This window comes from Capra hircus, chromosome 21 (assembly GCF_001704415.2).
Source record: "Capra hircus breed San Clemente chromosome 21, ASM170441v1, whole genome shotgun sequence".
Classification (NCBI taxonomy): domain Eukaryota; kingdom Metazoa; phylum Chordata; class Mammalia; order Artiodactyla; family Bovidae; genus Capra; species Capra hircus.
In genome coordinates this window covers 63166463-63183029 of record NC_030828.1, presented here as the reverse complement: position 1 = coordinate 63183029, position 16567 = coordinate 63166463, and positions in this window count along the sequence as shown.

The window sequence follows — 16567 nt, the reverse complement described above, 5'->3', positions numbered from 1 at the left end:
CCCCCGTGCCCACAAGACTGGCCTTCGGCTGGACGTGCTGAGAGCTGAGTCTGCTTTGGTCAGGCCAGTTCTGGAGGTCCCTGGGACTCAGCAAAGTTTCTGAGTCTCACATCTAGCTAGGGACAGAATCATTTCCTTTCAGAGTACCACAAGAGACTCAAAGAGGTGGCCAGTGAACTTGTGTCTCTAGTTTTTGTCCTGGTAGAAAGGGACTGGGTTTTCCCCCCACCCTCAGCAAGGATGGGGAAGAAAAAGGCTAGGCTATAGGGACAGAGTATTTTGCAGACACCGTGATGGGGCCAGTGCTCTGGGCCAAGCCTTGGACCACAGGCTAGGATTCAGAAGGGCTGGATTCCTGTGCTGACCCAGGGGAGCCCCAGAATCCTCCAGACGCATCACAACGTGATTTCCCAAGTGCAATGCCGGACAGGGCACAGAGATTGTAGGAACCCAGAGGGGCTCCCTGGAGGAGGCAATGTCTGAGCTGGCCACTCAGGGGTGAAGAGAGGAGGGAAGAAGAGGGAAGAAAATCCAGATGGAGGTGTGCAGGTGTGAAAGAGTTGGGGATGGGGCTATGTGCAGGTCAGTGGGGCTAGAACCAGGGGTGGGAAAGCGGCTAGAGAGGTGGGCTGGGGTCACTTGGGAGGGCTATGGGATGTCGCCCAGCATCCCCATCAGAATGTGAGGCCAGGGGACCACAGATAACTTGTTTGGTTTTGAAAATTCTCTCTGGTCCTCACAGAGCTGGGAGAGGAAAGATGAGAGTCAGGGAGGTTAGGACCTGACTAAGGCCCATGAGGGTGGAGGAGGACAGTGAATGGAAAAGGAAGGAGATTGAATGAGCAAGTTCTAGAGTGGGCTGGACATGGGGTTTGGGCAGGGAGGTGAGCACAAGTCCAAGGTGACTCGCAGGTCTCAGATGAATAGTTTGGTTCTGCAAATAACAGCTGAAGTGAGTTAGTAACTGCTGAAAGGTCCTAAATTCCATGTTCGCGTGTATGTTACCTCTAAGTCTCCATTTTATTGTTCCGTGATGAAGTCATATCTGACTCTTTGTCAGCCCATGGCCTGAAGCATGCCAGGCTCCTCTGTCCTCCACTCTCTCCCGGAGTTTGCTCAAGTTCATGTCCATTGAGTCGGTGATGCTATCTAATCATCTCATCCTCTGTCACCCTCTCTCCTTTCGCCTTCAATCTCTCCCAGCATCAGGATCTTTTCCAGTGAGGTGGCTCTTGGCATAGGTGGTCAAAGTATTGGAGCTTCAGCTTCAGCCACAGTCCTTCCAATGGATATTCAGGGTTGATATCCATTAGGATTGACTGGTTTTATCTCCTTACAATCCAAGGGACTCTCAAGAGTCTTCTCCAGTATAAGGTTTGAAAGCATCAGTTCTTTGGCACTCAGCCTTCTTTATGGTCCAGCTCTCACATCCATACATGACTCCTGGAAAACCATAGCTTTGGCTATACTGACCTTTGTGGGCAAAGTAATGTCTCTGCTTTTTAATACATTGTCTAGGTTTGTCCTAAGTCTCTATAGCTGAGGAAGAATTGAAATAAACTCAGTGCCCTGGAATTGACTGTTGAAATTGTTTTTTAAACTCTGAGCAGGGAAAGTGCCTTAGTCTGCTCAGACAGACTTAAAATACCATAGATCAGGTAGCTTAACAGAAATTTATTTTCTCACATTTCTGAAGGCAGAGCATCTGAGATTAGGGTGCCCCAGCATGGTTTGGTGCTGGTGAGGTGTCTCTTCCTGGTTTGCAGACATTTGCTTTCTCACTGGGTCCTCACAGGTTGGAGAGAGCTCCCTGTTGCTTTTCCTATTGTACGAGTGTGCTCAGTCATGTCCAACTCTTTGCAACCCTATAGACTATAGCCCACCAGGCTCCTCTGTCCAAGGAAGTTTCTAGGCAAGAGCACTGGAGTAGGTTGCCATGCCCTTTTTCAAGGGATCTTCCTGACCCAGGGATTGAACCCACGTCTCTTGTGCCTCCTACATTGGCAGGCAGGTTCTTTGCCACTAGCGCCACCTGGCAAGACTTCCTTTTCCTTGTTCTTGTTTTTTCAGTCACCCAGTCATGTCTGACTCTTTGTGACCCCATGGACTGCGGCACGCCAGGCCTCTCTGTCCCTCACCATCTTCCTGAGTTTGCCCAAGTTTATGTACATTGCATCAGTGATGCCATCCAACCATCTCATCCTCTGACTCCTTCTCCTTCTGTCCTCAATCTTTCCCAGCATCAGGGACTTTTCCAATGAGTCAGCTCTTTGCATCACATGACCAAAATACTGGAGCTTCAGCTTCAGCATCAGTCCTTCCAGTGAATATTTAGGGTTGATCTCCCTTAAGATTGACTGGTTTAATCTCCTTGCTGTCCAGGGGACTTTCAGGAGTCTTCTCCAGCATCACAGTTCGAAGGCATCTAGTTTTTGGCATTTTGCTTTCTTTACAGTTTAGCTTTCACAGCCATAGGTGACCACGGGGAAGACCATAGCTTTGGCAAAATGGACCTTTGTTGGCAGAGTAATGTCTCTGCTTTTCAGCAAACTGTCTAGGTTTGTCATAGCTTTCCTGCCAAGAAGCAATTGTCTTCTGATTTCATGGCTGCAGTCACTGTCCGCAGTGATTTTGGAGCCCAAGAAGAGGAAATCTGTCACTATTTCCACTGTTTCCCTTTCTATTTGCTGTGTAGTAATGGGGCTGGATGCCATGATCTTAGTTATTTTAATATTTAGTCTTAAGCTGGCTCTTTCACTCTCTTCCTACACACTCATCAAAAGGCTCTTTAGTTTCTCTTTGCTTTCTCCTTTTCCTATAAAGCTATTAATTTTATCATGAAGATCTCACCTTCATGACCTCATCTAATCCTAGTCACCTCCCCAAAGCCTCACCTCCAAGTACCAGCATATTGAGCATTAGGGCTTCAGTGTATAAATTTAGGGACACATAAACATTTAGTTCAAAATAAAAAGGAAGCAGGCAAATACTTGAACTTCTCTCCCTTTTGACTGAGCACCTTTTCTGAGCTGAAAAAAGTGGTTTTGTTCTCAGGGAGAGCTTTTCATGTACTTTTGCTGGTAATAACAATCTGCATCTTTGCGTGATACTCAAGGGTGACTATCTTTGGCTAAATGCCTACAAATGGCTCCATTTCAGCAACCATGGTAGATCTTTGGTGATGCTCCTTGCTTTTTTCTTTTCCCTTAAAGGAGTCCTTTATGCCTTAGTTACTGATAATTTAAGGACCAGAAACAGAAGGAAATTAGATAACACTTATTGAGCTTTCGTCATACAGTAGTTTCTTTGCATGTATTTTTTAATAAAATAAATGTCAGCATAACCTGGCATAGTAGATTTATTATCTAATTTAAGAGATCATATGAGCTATGTTTTTTTCAGTAGTCATGTATGGATGTGAGAGCTGGGGCCATAAAGATAGCTGAGTGCCAAGGAAGAACTGATGCTTTTGAATTGTGGTGTTGGAGAAGACTCTTGAGAGTTCCTGGACAACAAGGAGATCAAACCAGTTAGTTCTAAAAGAAATCAACTCTGGATACTCACTGGAGCGACTGTTTCTGAAGCTGAAGCACCAATACTTTGGCCACATGAAGCAAAGCTCTGACTCACTGGAAAAGACCCTGATACTGGGAAAGATTGAAGGCAAAAGGAGAAAAGGGCAGGATAGAATGAGATAGTTAGATAGTATTACCGACTCAGTGGACATGGATTTGATCAAACTCTGGGAGATTGTGAAGGACAAGGGAGCCTGACATTCTACAGTCTATGGGGTCACAAAGAATCAGACACGACTTAGCGACTGGACAGTAGCAACCACAGGAAATGCATTTTATAGAGGGAGACTGAGGCTCAGAGCGTTAGATCGTTGCCCAAATGCACGCTGCCATTGAATGATGGTTCTTGGATGCAAAATGCAAATCTCACTTGGCCTAATGTGAAGTCTGAGTTCTGGTTACTTCGCCGTACCCTGAAAACTGCTGGCTTTAGTCTCACTGTGGCCAGAGTAGGTGGAAAATGGATGATTCCAGTTACTGCCTAACTTTATTGGACCCACGGTTGACTTCGCATTTCAATGGATGGCAGCTACTTTAGAGATCACCAGCTACCCACCCCACTCTCCTGGAACAGCCATGATCATTCAGTGTTATCTGCTGTCTAATCATCTTTCTGTCCTGAGACAGTAGCCTGAAATGAAATCTGGCTCATCACTTTTTAAAAATTGCTATTTTCTATTGTGATAAAACACACTTAAGATTTACCATGTTAAATGTATTCAAGTGTATGGTTCAGTGGTATTAGCTACCTTTACATTGTGCTAGCATCCCCAGTGACTCAGACGGTAAAGAATCTGCAGGAGACTCGGGTTCAATCCCTGGGTCAGGAAGATTCCCTGGAGAAGGGAATGGCTACCCACCCCAGCATTCTTGCCTGGAAAATCCATAGACAGAGGAGGCTGGTGGGCTACAGTCCCTGGGGTTGCACAGAGTTGGACATGACTGAGTGACTAACAGTTTCACTACTATCACCACCATCCACCTCCAGATCTTTTCATCTTTCCAGACTGAAACTCTGTACCCATTAAACTCTAAATCCTCATCTCCTCAGTCCTGGGCATCCACCATTCTATTCTTTGTTTCTGTGGATTTGCTGTTATAGGCACCTCTTATAAGTGGAATCCTACAGTATCTGTCTTTTTGTGTCTGGTTTATTTCTCTTAGCCTAATGTTCTCAAAGTTCATCCATCATGTAGCTTATCTCAGAATTTCTTTCCTTTCAAAGCTGAATAATATTCCCTTTTATGAACAGACCACACCTTCTTTATCCATTTATCCTCCTAGGGACTCATCCATGCTTGGCTGTTGTGAATAATGCGACTATAAATTTGGGTATAGACAATGTCATTGTTTTTGTAAATAGTGTTTGACTGGAACTCATTGATGCTTATTGGTTTATATATTTCTAATGACTTATTTGGTGCTATAGTGATGGAGACTGCATGCCCCCAAAGCTGAAAATATTTGCCACCTGTCCCATATTTTGCCAGCTTCTCAAAATATGGAACCAAGACCTGGACCAGGTATTGCCATGGCCTTTGAGCAAGCCATTTTTGTTTCCTAGGTCTGTTTTTAATCTGTAAAATGAAAGAATTAGATTTAACTGTAATTTTCAAATTGTGCTTTCTGGATCCCTTGAAGGTGAGAGGTGAGCTCAACAGAACCCTGGAGTGGAGTGGTAGGAACACACACTTGTGGGGCAGGGGTGAAACCCCACACCCACCAGTTTATCCAGAGCATCTCCATTTTCTGTTTCGTATCCTTAGGTCAGATACATTCTGCTCAAGGTTTCCTTTGGATAAAGAATTCCCTCATTTTAGAAAATGGTTTGGGCTTGGTGTTAAGAATGGGCTGGATCAGTCCCGGCTTTCATGATTCCTGGTGGATCATAGATTTGTGGAAGGCAAATTAGAAGGAGCAGAAACCATCCTCTAGGTGGGGGAAAATTTGCAATGATGAATGTAGCTGTGCTCTGTTGGAGCAGGAAGGAGTCCCTCAGAGTCAGGTTAGAATTCTCTGAAAGGGGTTGGGTTAACCTCTGGGGACCTTGGCCCCAAAGAGTCCTTCAAGGTTAAAGTGGATAGAGCAATTCCCTCTAGCTTCTTCATCCCAGCAGCTATGGACTCCATTGCTGTTAAAATAACTGCAGGGTGTGCTTCCCTGAGATACCAGTTGCCCAACAGGAGGTGAACCCTTTGCTCACTCACCAATACAAGTGCCACCCTGCAGATCTCTCATGCTGTAATGCCAGCAGGTCTGCCCAGGTGGGTGCAATGCCTGCAAGGTGGCTTCCTCATTCTCCTAAATCTGTATCAGATGAACAGGAAGGAGTGCACAGCCATACCCTGAAATGACATAAAGATCCTGATGTGTTTCCAAAACAATCTGGAGGTTGTCTCCAAAGCAACTTGTAAACAAAGGCAACTTGGGTTTTAAGTGCATCGTGCTGCTGCTGCTGCTGCTACTGCTAAGTTGCTTCAGTCGTGTCTGACTCTGTGCGACCCCACAGACGGCAGCCCACCAGGCTCCCCTGTCCCTGGGATTCTCCAGGCAAGAACCCTGGAGTGGGTTGCTATTTCCTTCTCCAATGCATGAAAGTGAAAAGTCAAAGTGAAGTCGCTCAGTCATGTCCGACCCTCAGCTACCCTATGGACTGCAGCCTACCAGGTTCCTCCATCCATGGGATTTTCCAGGCAGGAGTACTGGAGTGGGGTGCCATTGCCTTCTCCTAAGTGCATTCTACAAAGTATCAATTTATTTTTTCAGGCTTGCAGATGTGAAGTGGTGACATTTGTGTTTTTCTTATCCTAGGTTAGGCAATAGACCACGTCCATGACTCTACTCAGGACGTTTGTCAATTGACCTCAGAGAATTGTGGGACTCAAGAGGAGATGACCTTCAAGAGTGTAAACTGTCAGCTACCCAGATGTTGATGAGTCCTTTTCAGCTTCAACAGCACAGACAGAGGAGCCATTTGTGCTGAGTTTTGAGATGGGCAATTTTATATGTTGGGAAGTGGATATTATCATTCTTATTGGAGGGAGTGGGGACACAGAAAGGGAAAATGCTTTACCTGAGATAGAAAGTAAGTCTTTGTTATAAGAACGTATATAAATAAAATCATTCCTCCATCACACAGACAGTAAGTGATAAAGTTTCTGCCTTGAGTCCCCCGTATGTGGGCATGCCCAGTCATGTCCAACTCTTGTGACCACATGGACTGTGGCCTGCCAGGGATCAAATCTGATTCTCTTGCGCCCCCTGCATTGCACCTCCTCTGTCGGTACCCCCATGGCCACTGACAAACCTCACCCCACAGCACTCTTTGCAGGGCCCACAGTAATTTCCACGGTCCTGACGTAGTGGGAATTGATCTTGATTGATCTTGGCATTTCTCTTCTTTTTTTCCATAGTTTTTATCTGCTTTTTAACAAAAATATTTTAAATACTTTAAAAAATTTTATTGAAGTATAGGTGATTTACAATGTTGTGTTTGTTTCAGGTGTATGGGAAAATGATTTAGTTATGTATAGACATATATTCATTCTTTTTTAGATTCTTTTTTTATCTAGGTTATCACAGAATATTGAGCAGAGTTCTCTGTGCTATGCAGTAGGTCCTTGTTGAGTATATTCATCCCAAGCTCCTGATTCATCCTTCCCTCACTGCATATTTCCCCTTTGGTAACAATAAGTTTGTTTTCAATACCTGTAAATCTATTTCTGTTTTGTATATGTTAATTTTTTTTTAAAATTTAGATTCCACATATGAGTGATATCATGTGATACTTATATTTTCCTAATTTACTTTACTCAGTATGATAATCTCTAGGTCCATCCATGTTGCTGCAGGTGGCATTATTTCCTACTTTTTCATGGCTGAGTAATATTACATTGTATATGTACACCAAGTCTTTATCCATTCCTCTGCCAGTGAACATTTAGATCTGTGTCTTGGCTAATGTAAATAGAAATGCAATGAACATTGGGGTGGATTTATCCTTTCAGATTGTGGCTTTTTCCTGGATATATTGGCATTTCTTTTTTAAAGCCTAGATTTATGCAACAGCCTTTTCATTAATGACTTTTGGTGATTCTTTGGTTCCGAGTCTCTCCCATCTCCAAGTAAAGTGGATTCTGGTGTCTGCTTTGCTAAGAGTTTTTGAGATAATCTCTGCCATTGCCATCTCCTGCCTTGGGTGGGGTCCTGGGCTCAACCATGTGGGGAAGCTAGCTTTTGGCTGTAACTCACGCTTAGCTCATTTGGCTTCTGTAGAACTTCTTTCAAAATTGGAGTCAACCCTTTCCAGCCCCTTCTCTGCTTTATCAACTAAGTGTATGCAACATTTTAAAGCCTTTGTCTTGCCATGCTGGCCCCCAACAGTTTTACTCCCTATTGCCTCTTCCTGGAACAGTTTTCATTAAAGGGTCACATGATTTACTGTATCCCCTTGTTACAGTCTCCAATGCCACCTTGTTAGAAAGCCCTCTCTCTTTACCTACCTAAAATAGCGGCTCTTGCCACTTCCTCCTATTATTTATGCTGTTTCGTAACATGCATCTGCGCCTGATGTTCTAACTACAAGAGGTGGCAAACTTCAGGTCCTGAACTTTTCAGGACAGACAGTTCAGGCAGACCTCAGAGATACTGAAGGTTTGGTTCCTGATGACCACAATAATGTAAATATTGCAATAAAGCAAATCACACAAATAGTTTTGTTTCTTGGTGCACTTAAAAGTTATGTTTACATTATGCTGCCAAGTGTGCAATAGCATTATGTCTGAAAAACAACATATATGCCTTCATTAAAATACCTTATGCTAACAAAGAAATGCTGAGCATCATCTGAGCCTTTAGAGAGTTATGATCTTTTTCCTGGTGGAGGGTCTGGCCTCCACGTTGATGGTGGCTGAGTGGTCAGGGTGGTGGTTATGAATGCAAGGGTGGCTGTGGAAATTTCTTAAAGCAAGGCAAGGATAAAGTTTGCTGCATTGATTGGCTTTTGCTTTTATGAATGATTTCTCTGTTGCATACAAGGCTGTTTAATAGCATTTTACCTGCAGTCAAACTTCTTTCAAGATTGGAGTCAATCCTTTCAAACGCTTTCTTTGCTCTACCAACTAAGTTTATGTAAGATTCTAAATCCTTTGTTGTCATTTCAATAGTCTTCACAACATCTTCACCAGGAGTAGTTTCTGTCTCAAGAAACCACTTTCATTGCTCATCCATAAGAAGCAACTCCTCATCTGTTAAAGCTTTATCGTGGGATTGCAGGAATTCAGCCACATCTTCAGGCTCCATTTCTAATGCTAGTCCTCTTGCTCTTCCTGCCACATCTGCAGTTACAATAGTAACATCCAAGATCACTGATCACAGATCACCACAACAAATGTAGTAATAATGAAAAAGCTTGACATATGGGAAGAATTACTGAAACACAACCCAGAGACATGAAATGAGCAAATGCTGTTGGAAAAATGGCAGCAATAGACTTGCTAGACACAGGGTGGCCATAAGCCTTCAATTTCCAACAAATGCAGTGTCTGTGAAGTGCACCAAAGGGAGGTGTGCCTGAAAAAAGCCTTCATTTTTGTGGGCTGTGTAGTTTCTGTTCCAACTACTCATCCCTGTCATTGTGTGGGGAAAACCTGCACAGACAATACATGGATGAACATGGCTGTGTGTCAATAAAACTTTATTTGCAGAAACAGACAGTGGGCAGGATTTGACCCACAAATCTATCATAGGGTAGCTTCCTTATTGCACCCTTTGGACCTAGAACCTAAGCGTCATTCAATGAATGTGGAATCATGAATAAATGAATGCTTAAATTTATCCCTTTCCTTTTAAAAAGAGCATTTTGAGTAATTGTGCCTAGTCTTTCAGTCATGTCCAACTCTTTGCAACCCCATGGACTGTAGCTAAACAGGCTCCTCTGTCCATGGGATTCTCCAGGCAAGAATACTGGAGTGGGTTGCCAGGCCCTCCTTCAGGGGATCTTCCCAAACCAGGCATTGAACCCAGGTCTCCCACATTGCAGGCAAATTCTTTACCATCTGAGCCACCAGGGAAGCTCAAGAACACTGGAGTGGGTAGCATGTCCCTTCTCCAGGGGGTCTTTCCAAACCAGGAATCGAACTGGGGTTTCCTGTGTTGCAGGCGGATTCTTTACCAGCTGAGCTACCAGGGAAGCACTTTTGAATAATTTACAAGCATAAAATTCACTCACTTGAAGTGTACAGTTGATTGATTTTCAGTATATTTGAAAAGTTGTACAACCATCCTTGCATTATCAATTTAGAGCATGTTTACTGCTCCGAAAAGAAACCTTCTCAGCTGGTAAAGAATCCGCCTGCTACACAGGAAACCCCAGTTGGATTCCTGGTTTGGGAAGGTCCCCTGAAGGAGGGCCTGGCAATCCACTCCAGTATTCTTGCCTGGAGAATCCCATGGGCAGAGGAGCCTGTTTAGCTGCAGTCCATGGGGTTGCAAAGAGTTGGACACGACTGAAAGACTAGGCACAAAAGAAACAGCTCTCATCTCTTATCACTAATCCTAGGTGACTATTAATCTACTATGTCTCCATGGATTAACCTGTTTTGGTCATTTCAGAAAAGTGGAATCATACAATAAAAGGCCTTATGTGATGGATTTATTTCACTTAGCATAATATTGTCAAAGTTCATCCATCTTGCAGCATGTGTCATAGCTTCCTTGCATTTTATTGCTAAATAACATTCCCTTTTGTGGCTATCCCACATTTTATTCACCAGGTCATCAGGCGATGGAGCTTTGAGTTGGTTTCACTTTTGAAATCCACTAAGTCCCCTACATACGAACCTTCAAGTTGTGAACTTTCCAAGATTCTAATGTGCGTTCCATCAATGCCAGGTGTGAGTGAAATTGCAGCTTGCCCCCCATCTTCCGTTACTGACAGTCCTTCAGCTCTGTCATCTCCCACTTCCTCTCCCTCCTCCCGTCAGTGACTCTTCTTGCCGTTCACTCAATGCCAGCCCATGTATGCCAATTGTTGTACTGAACTATTGTGCTTTTCAAGACACTGTGCTGTGAGATTAAAAATGTTTTCTTTATTTTTTATGTTTGTTATATATCGCTTGCGTGAAACATATTATAAGCTGATGACAGCGTAGTACTGTATAGCTGATTGTGTTAGCTGGGTACCTAGGCTAACTTTGTTGGACTGACAAACAAATTAGACTTCCGAACGTGCTCTTGGAATGGAACTCATTCATATGTAGGGGACTTACTGTATGGACAGTGATTAGTTTTGCTGCGAACACTCATGTACAAGCTTTGTGGGGATGTATATTTTCATTTCCCTTGGGTATGTACCTAGGAGCAGAATTATTGCATCCTACAGTAAGACTATGTTTAATAATCTGAGGCAGCTTCAGACTGTTTTTCTGAAAGGGCTGCTCTGTGTTACATTTCCATTACTGTGTCCTCATCAACAGTTCCCATTGTCCATCCTTTTGATCAAAGTCTTCCTAGTGGGTGTGAAGTTATATGTACTGTGCGATTGATTTGTATTCCCTGATGACTATGTTGAGTATCTTTTCATATTCTTATTGGGAATTTGTATATTTATTTGGAGAAATGGCTCTTTAGATTCTTTGTTCATTTTTAAATTAGGTTATGCATGTTTTTATTATAGAACTATAAGAGTGAGTGGTTTATTCTGGATACAAATCCCTTATCAAATATACAACCTGTAAATAGAGTTTCTCATTTTGTGGGTTGCCTGTCCAATTTCTTCATCATATCCTATAAGGCATAAAATCTTCAAATTCGGATGAAGTTTATTTTTTTATTTTGTTGCTTGTATTTTTATTTTCAAATCTAAGAAAACATTGCTTAACCTGAGCTCAAAGGTTTACTCTAACATTTCCTTCTAAAGAGTTTCTAATTTTAGTCCTTATGTTTAGACTTTTGATCCATTTGGAGTTTGATTTTTGTATATGTGTGAGGCAGGAGTCCAACTTCACTCTTTAGCACTTTGATATACAGTTGTCCCTAGCCTTATTTGTTAAAAAAGACTATTTCCCCCCCTCAATTTGGCTGTAAAGAATCAATTGTCCATAAATGAAAGGATTTATTTCAGGATTCTGATTTCCATCCCCTTGATGGTTGCTTTGGCATCATCTTCCTTCTGATTCACAGATGAAGGCCACAACCTTGCCCAGAGAGCTGTTGAATTGCCTCAAAGGAGTTTAAAACCCTGTGCTTACCCAGGTCCCCATCTTTTCAAGTTTTAAAGGCCTACATACATCCCATGTGTATGCTCCATCCTTGGTTCTGCCACTGTGGCCATGGGTGGTTCCCTGCTTCTCTGCATCCGAGATGCTCCATCCCGAAAGGAGAGATTCAGACTGGAATGACATCTTCTGTCCCCACTGAGATTCTATAGTCCTATGTCTTCTGAGATAACATCCAACTGGGGGAAAATATCACTGGATCCAACAGAGATATTCTACCCTTTAGAAAAAATGTTGAAGATGACAAATTTAGGGTGAGATAAAGAAGATGATATTCATTTAATTGCCTGGAGAATTATTACATGTTTTTAGCCTCATTAGAAAGTTGTTGTTTTCGACACTGACCTTAAAAGTTAACATGGAGTCTGTCAGACTGTATGACATAGGATTTGTTTGACACTTTCATGATTGTAATCCAGGGTTAAACAATCTTTTTTTGGGGGGGTTTAAATTTATCCACTTGTTTCCTTTCTTTTATCTGAATTCTAAACCAATTATTAAGGGGACTTAAAAAATTGGGCCTCAGGAAAAAAAATTTAAAATCAGAGTTTGAGTGCCTGCGACTCGGGTAGAAGTAGGAAATATTAGTTACAGTTACTACTGCCTGCTGTGTGCCCAGAGCATTTCAGGGTCTTTACAGCATCTTTCAAAAAGCTTTTGTCTCATCCAATCCTCAGGACAACCCTGTAGGCACGATTAATATTATCCTCACTTTATGGATGGAGAAATCATGTCAGAGAGATGACAAAGAGACTGCCTATGTCCTATGCAGCTAGTTGGCATCGCTGTTGAAATTTCATTTCACAGGATTTCCAGAAGGTCATCCTGCCTTGGGAGAAAGTTGCCACCACACCTTGTGGTCTCTGCTACCTATGCTATGCTTCCTGTTGGGGTGAGTATCATCTTTACCTTACAGATCATGCTGGCCCTTTAAATCCTTTAATGATTACTCTTTTTTTTTTTTTTTTTTGGTGTGTTCTGGTGCTGTGTGGGCTTCTGGCCTGGATGTCTGACTTTGGATCACTGTTTTTTGTCAGTCATTCAGTAATGTCTGACTCTTCGTGACCCCATGGCAGACATCCCTGTTCTCCCTTCAGTTCAGTTCAGTTCAGTTCAGTTCAGTTCAGTCGCTCAGTCATGTCCAACTCTTTGTGACCCCGTGAATGGCAGCACACCAGGCCTCCCCATCCATCACCAACTCCCGGAGTTCACTCAGACTCACGTCCATCGAGTCAGTGATGCCATCCAGCCATCTAATCCTCTGTCGTCCCCTTCTCCTCCTGCCCCCAATCCCTCCCAGCATCAGAGTCTTTTCCAATGAGTCAACTCTTCACATGAGGTGGCCAAAGTACTGGAGTTTCAGCTTCAGCATCATTCCCTCCAAAGAAATCCCAGGCCTGATCTCCCTCAGAATGGACTGGTTGGATCTCCTTGCAATCCAAGGGACTCTCAAGAGTCTTCTCCAACACCACAGTTCAAAAGTATCAATTCTTCAGCGCTCGGGTTTCTTCACAGTCCAACTCTCACATCTACACATGACCACTGGAAAAACCATAGCCTTGACTAGACGGACCTTAGTCGGCAAAGTAATGTCTCTGCTTTTCAATATGCTATCTAGGTTGGTTATAACTTTCCTTCCAAGGAGTAAGCGTCTTTTAATTTCATGACTGCAATCACCATCTGCAGTGATTTTGGAGCCCCCCAAAATAAAGTCTGACACTGTTTCCACTGTTTCCCCATCTATTTCCCATGAAGTGATAGTCAATAAAGCAGAAATAGATGTTTTTCTGGAATTCTCTTGCTTTTTCCATGATCCAGCGGATGTTGGTAATTTGATCTCTGGTTCCTCTGCCTTTTCTAAAACCAGCTTGAACATCAGGGAGTTCACGGTTCACGTATTGCTGAAGCCTGGCTTGGAAAACTGTGAGCATTACTTTACTAGCATGTGAAATGAGTGCAATTTCACTTTCATCAAGAGGCTTTTTAGTTCCTCTTCACTTTCTGCCATAAGGGTGGTGTCATCTGCATATCTGAGGTTATTGATATTTCTCCCAGCAATCTTGATTCCAGCTTGTGCTTCTTCCAGCCCAGCGTTTCTCATGATGTACTCTGCATAGAAGTTAAATAAGCAGGGTGACAATATACAGCCTTGACGTACTCCTTTTCCTATTTGGAACCAGTCTGTTGTTCCATGCCCAGTTCTAACTGTTGCTTCTTGACCTGCATACAGATTTCTCAAGAGGCAGGTCAGGTGGTCTGGTATTCCCATCTCTTTCAGAATTTTCCACAGTTTATTGTGATCCACACAGTCAAAGGCTTTGGCATAGTCAATAAAGCAGAAATAGGGTTTTTTTCTGGAATTCTCTTGCTTTTTCCATGATCCAGCGGATGTTGGTAATTTGATCTCTGGTTCCTCTGCCTTTTCTAAAACCAGCTTGAACATCAGGGAGTTCACAGTTCATGTATTGCTGAAGCCTGGCTTGGAGAATTGTGAGCATTACTTTACTAGCATGTGAGATGAGTGCAATTGTGCGGTAGTTTGAGCATTCTTTGGCATTACCTTTCTTTGGGATTGGAATGAAAACTGACCTTTTCCAGTCCTGTGGCCACTGCTGAGTTTTCCAAATTTGCTGGCATATTGAGTACAGCACTTTCACAGCATCATCTTTCAGGAGTTGAAATAGCTCAACTGGAATTCCATCACCTCCACTAGCTTTGTTCATAGTGATGCTTTCTAAGGCCCACTTGACTTCACTTTCCAGGATGTCTGGCTCTAGGTGCGTGATCACACCATCCTGATTATCTGGGTCATGAAGATCTTTTTTGTACAGTTCTTCCATGTATTCTTGCCACCTCTTCTTAATATCTTCTGCTTCTGTTAGGTCCATACCATTTCTGTCCTTAATCGAGCCCATCTTTGCATGAAATGTTCCCTTGGTATCTCTAATTTTCTTGAAGAGATCTCTAGTCTTTCCCATTCTATTGTTTTCCTGTATATCTTTGCATTGATCGCTGAGAAAGGCTTTCTTATCTCTTGCTATTCTTTGGAACTCTGCATTCAGATGCTTGTATCTTTCCTTTTCTTCTTTGCTTTTAGCTTCTCTTCTTTTCACAGCTATTTGTAATGGCTCCTCAGACAGCCATTTTGCTTTTTTGCATTTCTTTTCCATGGGGATGGTCTTGATCCCTGTCCCTGTACAATGTCATGAACCTCTGTCCATAGTTCATCAGGCACTCTATCTATCAGATCTAGCCCCTTAAATCTATTTCTCACTTCCATTGTATAATCATAAGGGATTTGATTGAGGTCATACCTGAATGGTCTAGTGGTTTTCCCTACTTTCTTCAATTTCAATGATGCCATCCAGCCGTCTCCTCCTGTGTCACCCACTTCTCCTCCTGCCCTCAATCTTCCCAGCTTCAGGGTCTTTTATAATAAATGGGCTCTTCACATCAGCTGTCCAAAGTATTGGAGCTTCAGCTTTAGCATTAGTCCTTCCACTGAATATTCAGGGTCGCTTTCCTTTAGGATTGACTGGTTTGATCTCCTTGCAGTCCAAGGGACTCTCAAGAATCTTCTCATGAAAACTCTACTTTAGGCTACTCAGATCATGACTGGACTGCTGACTTTGTTCAGTGAAGATGTTGATTAGAACATTTTAAGGGAAAATAAGAAGGTCCAGGGGAATATGGTCAAGGTGGTTCAAGAATTCCGAAAGAAGTTATATGAGGAGAAGTCAGAGGGAATATCTTAAGATATTCCCTTTGAGAAAACAAGAGGAAGTAGGCCACTGTCTTCGAACACCTGGAGTGCTGCTGAAGGGGGTAGAGAAGCTAAGGGACAGGCTGAGTACCAAGGAGCAGAAACTGTGGCGTGATAAATTTTGGCTCCAGATGGGGAAGACTTTCTTATTAATTGAAGTCATTCAAGGATAAGATTGGCTGTCTTGAGAGTGCATGAGTTCTCCATCATGGGATGCAGCCAAGAAGGTCATGTCCAGCTGTCTCTGAGGAATGCCAGGAGGATTCAGGTAGCTCATGGGATCCTGCACTAGGTGAGTTCCCTTTCAATTCCAAGACTCTGTCACCATTACCCTTCTAAACACCCCTGGACTGTAAAATCAGACTTTGTTCCTGTCTTTAAGGAGCTTCTAGTCTAGTGGGGAAGATGTACACACATACAAACACATAAATGATCTCCCCTCTCAAAGTGTGATAAGGATGATAAAGACATGAAAAAGATGCTAGGAGAAGGGTAAATATTTTCTTAATGGAGGGTGGGCAGGGGAGGCTTCTTCGAGAGGCAATCCATTGATGAAGGTTGGAGAGATCAGAAGACATCAGGTAGGCTGGAAAGCCCAGGAAAAACACCCAGGCTGGGTGAGAAAAGCACTCAGGTTGGCTGTGGGTGAGAGGGCCCAGCACAGCTGAGGGGTGTGGATGACTGAGCCTCGTGAGTGTGGGGCACCATGAGTTGGGTTGAGGGGTGCAGGGGCTGATCACCTGTGCAGGAGGGATTTCCATGTTATTCCCATGAGTGTTGGGAAGTCACTGAAGGATCAGAGGCTGGAGGGGGTCTGACTTCAGACTCAGATTTCTTGGAGGCTTGTGTGGAGGAAGGGAGCAGGAAGTACAGGTGAGAGAAGATTGTGGCTTGGATGAAGGTGTGAGGCAGAGGGAGTAGAAATTGGTGTCAGGGTTTGGCTGGATGATGAC